The 5,000-nt window shown below is 43.5% G+C and overlaps 1 non-coding gene across 1 annotated transcript; it reads left to right on the forward strand.

Annotated features, from left to right (window-relative positions):
• The first annotated feature begins 2,753 nt into the window (after positions 1 to 2,753).
• On the forward strand, positions 2,754 to 4,659 carry LOC123719556. Its single transcript, XR_006755623.1, has one exon. It is a non-coding gene; the product is annotated as a small subunit ribosomal RNA (ribosomal RNA).
• Positions 4,660 to 5,000: the final 341 nt, after the last annotated feature.

Here is a 5,000-nt window from a genome sequence, read left to right on the forward strand (position 1 = left end):
TAATAATAATTATATTATTATGATTATGACAATGTTGATGTTGTTGCACTAGACACACCATAATAAACCATAAATAGTTTTTCTTACCAGAAGAGTTTTTATTTTTAAATATTCAATTTTAACTAGAAACGTATCGCTATCGCTAACAAAACCCCACACCACACACCACCACACGTTACACACATATACTTGACAGAGTAGATACTATCTACATATCTATCGACAGAGTTGTAGATATCGTGCCGTTGAACGGCATCTTGTCGCGTCGCGTGGCGATCTTGTACGAGAAACATTTTCCTCTGACATTGTATCGGAATAATTATTATAATTCATTATTATACATACATACATACATACATACATACATACATACATACATACATACATACATACATACATACATATTATTAATAAATTAATTGTTTTTTTTTTTTTTTTTTTTTTCTTCAAATAAACCCACATTGCCATTTCTCTGAGCGTGTGCTGCGAGCTTCAACGAGAAACATTCGGCGCGAAACTGTCGAGCGGCCGGCCGTCGCGCGCCGCACCTGTACGAGAAACATTTTCCTCTGACGTTGCATCGGAATAATTATTATAATTCATTATTATACATACATACATACATACATACATACATATTATTAATAAATATAATTGTTTTTTCTTTTCTTCAAATAAACCCACATTGCCATTTCTCTGAGCGTGTGCTGCGAGCTTCAACGAGAAACATTCGGCGCGAAACTGTCGAGCGGCCGGCCGTCGCGCGCCGCACCTGTACGAGAAACATTTTCCTCTGACGTTGCATCGGAATAATTATTATAATTCATTATTATACATACATACATACATACATACATACATACATACATACATACATATTATTAATAAATATAATTGTTTTTTTTGTTTTTTCTTTTCTTCAAATAAACCCACATTGCCATTTCTCTGAGCGTGTGCTGCGAGCTTCAACGAGAAACATTCGGCGCGAAACTGTCGAGCGGCCGGCCGTCGCGCGCCGCACCTGTACGAGAAACATTTTCCTCTGACGTTGCATCGGAATAATTATTATAATTCATTATTATACATACATACATACATACATACATACATATTATTAATAAATATAATTGTTTTTTCTTTTCTTCAAATAAACCCACATTGCCATTTCTCTGAGCGTGTGCTGCGAGCTTCAACGAGAAACATTCGGCGCGAAACTGTCGAGCGGCCGGCCGTCGCGCGCCGCACCTGTACGAGAAACATTTTCCTCTGACGTTGCATCGGAATAATTATTATAATTCATTATTATACATACATACATACATACATACATACATACATACATACATACATATTATTAATAAATATAATTGTTTTTTTTGTTTTTTCTTTTCTTCAAATAAACCCACATTGCCATTTCTCTGAGCGTGTGCTGCGAGCTTCAACGAGAAACATATCTATCAATACAAATGTCTATGCAAAAAAAAGAAAACAAACAAAATCATATCAGTCAATAAAATAAATAATAATATTTTTTTACTACTACTACTACTACTACTAGTACTACTACGTGCTACTACTGCACGCCAATACACATACATAATAAAATGAAAAATCGTCTCTCTCTCGCTCGCTCTACGAGAAACATTCGACGTCCGCTCCAATGCCGACGCGGACTATTGCTCTCGGTATAGATGTGGAGCGAAACAGTCGTGCGCACAGCGTCGACTCGTTCTCGTTGCCGCGCGTCGTTCGTCTCAAATAGACACGAACGACGGACGAGAGAGAATGTGTTCTTGTTTTTGTGTTTGTGCGAAGTGTGAGAATATTATATACATATATTCGCGCATGGATGATATAGATATGGGTATGGATTTTCGGAGGAAATTATATCAAATTCGTATTTCGAATGCGAGACCGCCGAGATCTTTCCCAGCTCTCTCTCTCTCTGTGTGTGTGGTGTATAGTACATTTTATATATCTCTCTTGTGTCAACACAAAATAACAAAGAATATACATACTACTCCTCCTCATATTTTATATAATATAATATAAAATTATATTATAGCACCGCGTTCGCAGACCGTATGGTGATGTTACCAATCGACCAAGATTTGGGACCGTCTCCCCCGGTGTTATCTGTGATGTTAAAAGAATACGCTTCTAGGCACACCTCAACGCAGGGCGCCTAGCGTGTTCGACACGTGCGCGGTCGCCACGGCGACCGTATATGGAAAGAATGTATAAAAGAGGACGCACACGCGCCCATCGTCGAAACGGTGTGCGCAGCGTCGTGTTGGAATTTATCCCTCAAGCTCCGGGCGTTGATCGTATCTAGTGCGAATCATGCGTGTGTGTGCGCATGTAATTGCCAGCCGAGTTTTAATATGTTTACAATAACGTATTGAATAAAAATTGAGAAGTTGCGTTTAGATGAATGTTCAATTTTCAAATTGTCACAACATCGATTCCCGCCCGCGGGGTCGTGTTCGTTGCAGTTTTATGTCCCTCACAGTGGTCGAGCATCGTTGTACATCACCTCGTTGCGAGATCGTGACGGGACGGCCGCTCGTAGACCGGTCAAAGTTAGTCTATCGATATGAAGCGCGAACGTCGCGTCGCGTGCAAATTCGACGCGTTACGTTCACGCGTGTCGAGAAGGCGCGCGCGCAAGCGCGCGCCCCTCGACGCCGCCGAGCCAGCGGCTCGCCGAAGCCGCGTGACCGCGGTGTAGGCGTGTCGTTTGCGTAAGCAGCTCCCTGGTTGATCCTGCCAGTAGTTATATGCTTGTCTCAAAGATTAAGCCATGCATGTCTCAGTGCAAGCCGTATTAAGGCGATACCGCGAATGGCTCAATATATCAGTTTTGGTTCCTTAGATCTTACTCAGTTACTTGGATAACTGTGGTAATTCTAGAGCTAATACATGCAATCAGAACTCTGACCAGTGATGGGATGAGTGCTTTTATTAGATCAAAACCAATCGGCGGAGGGCCATGCGTCCGAAGTCGTTAATTTTGATGAATCTGGATAACTTTTGCCGATCGCACGGTCCAGTACCGGCGACGCATCTTTCAAATGTCTGCCTTATCAACTTTCGATGGTAGTTTCTGCGACTACCATGGTTGTCACGGGTAACGGGGAATCAGGGTTCGATTCCGGAGAGGGAGCCTGAGAAACGGCTACCACATCCAAGGAAGGCAGCAGGCGCGCAAATTACCCACTCCCGGCACGGGGAGGTAGTGACGAAAAATAACGATACGGGACTCTTACGAGGCCTCGTAATCGGAATGAGTACACTTTAAATATTTTAACGAGGAACAATTGGAGGGCAAGTCTGGTGCCAGCAGCCGCGGTAATTCCAGCTCCAATAGCGTATACTAAAATTGTTGCGGTTAAAAAGCTCGTAGTTGCATTTGTGCGCCGCGCTGTCGGTGCACCGCATCCGCGGTGATACTGACACGTCTGCGGAGCATATCGTCGGTGAGCCGGCGGTAAAACGCCGGTTCAATATCAAAATCCTATCGCGGTGCTCTTCGGTGAGTGTCGAGGTGGGCCGACAATTTTACTTTGAACAAATTAGAGTGCTCAAAGCGGGCTCAAAATGCCGCTTGAATATTTCGTGCATGGAATAATAGAATATGATCTCGGTTCTATTTTGTTGGTTTTCAGAACTCCGAGGTAATGATTAATAGGGATAACTGGGGGCATTCGTATTGCGACGTTAGAGGTGAAATTCTTGGATCGTCGCAAGACGAACATCAGCGAAAGCATTTGCCAAAGGTGTTTTCATCAATCAAGAACGAAAGTTAGAGGTTCGAAGGCGATTAGATACCGCCCTAGTTCTAACCGTAAATATGTCATCTAGCGATCCGCCGACGTTACTACAATGGCTCGGCGGGCAGCTTCCGGGAAACCAAAGATTTTGGACTCCGGGGGGAGTATGGTTGCAAAGCTGAAACTTAAAGGAATTGACGGAAGGGCACCACCAGGAGTGGAGCCTGCGGCTTAATTTGACTCAACACGGGAAATCTCACCAGGCCCGGACACCGGAAGGATTGACAGATTAACAGCTCTTTCTTGATTCGGTGGGTGGTGGTGCATGGCCGTTCTTAGTTGGTGGAGCGATTTGTCTGGTTAATTCCGGTAACGAACGAGACTCTAGCCTGCTAAATAGGCGTCGTCATTCAAGGTGTGCGCGACTCTCGGGGAGCGCAACTCACTGGCGACGTATTAAAATTCTTCTTAGAGGGACCGGCGGCTTCGAGCCGCACGAGATTGAGCAATAACAGGTCTGTGATGCCCTTAGATGTCCTGGGCCGCACGCGCGCTACACTGAAGGAATCAACATGTTCTCCCTGGCCTAGAGGCCCGGGCAACCCGTTGAAACTCCTTCGTGCTGGGGATTGGGGTTTGCAATTATCCCCCATAAACGAGGAATTCCTAGTAAGCGCGAGTCATAAGCTCGCGTTGATTACGTCCCTGCCCTTTGTACACACCGCCCGTCGCTACTACCGATTGAATGATTTAGTGAGGTCTTCGGACCGACACGCGGTGGCCTCACGGCCGTCGGCGTTGCTGGGAAGTTGACCAAACTTGATCATTTAGAGGAAGTAAAAGTCGTAACAAGGTTTCCGTAGGGGAACCTGCGGAAGGATCATTAACGTTGGTTTTTTCTTTTTGTTTTGTTGTTGTCAAAGACTCGCAAAAAAAGAAAAAAATACAAAAAACACGTGAATGATACGAATCAAAATCGAATCCGAGACGGTTGACTCTCTCTCGTCGATTCGCGACGTGTGCGTTGCGACACGCTTTGATTAGCGTTCGCTATCGCCTATTGATACTTTGAAATAATATTTTAATTTTTGTGTACAACCACGCAAATAAAAGAGATTTTCTTTCTTTTCATTTGTCGTACACGTTAATGATAAGTATTATTTTCAAATTTTTTTGTTTAATTTTTTCGCACCTTTTATATTTTCTCATACAAAAACACACACAAAA

The sequence above is a fragment of the Pieris brassicae genome, unplaced genomic scaffold (assembly GCF_905147105.1).
Source record: "Pieris brassicae unplaced genomic scaffold, ilPieBrab1.1, whole genome shotgun sequence".
NCBI classification, from domain to species: domain Eukaryota; kingdom Metazoa; phylum Arthropoda; class Insecta; order Lepidoptera; family Pieridae; genus Pieris; species Pieris brassicae.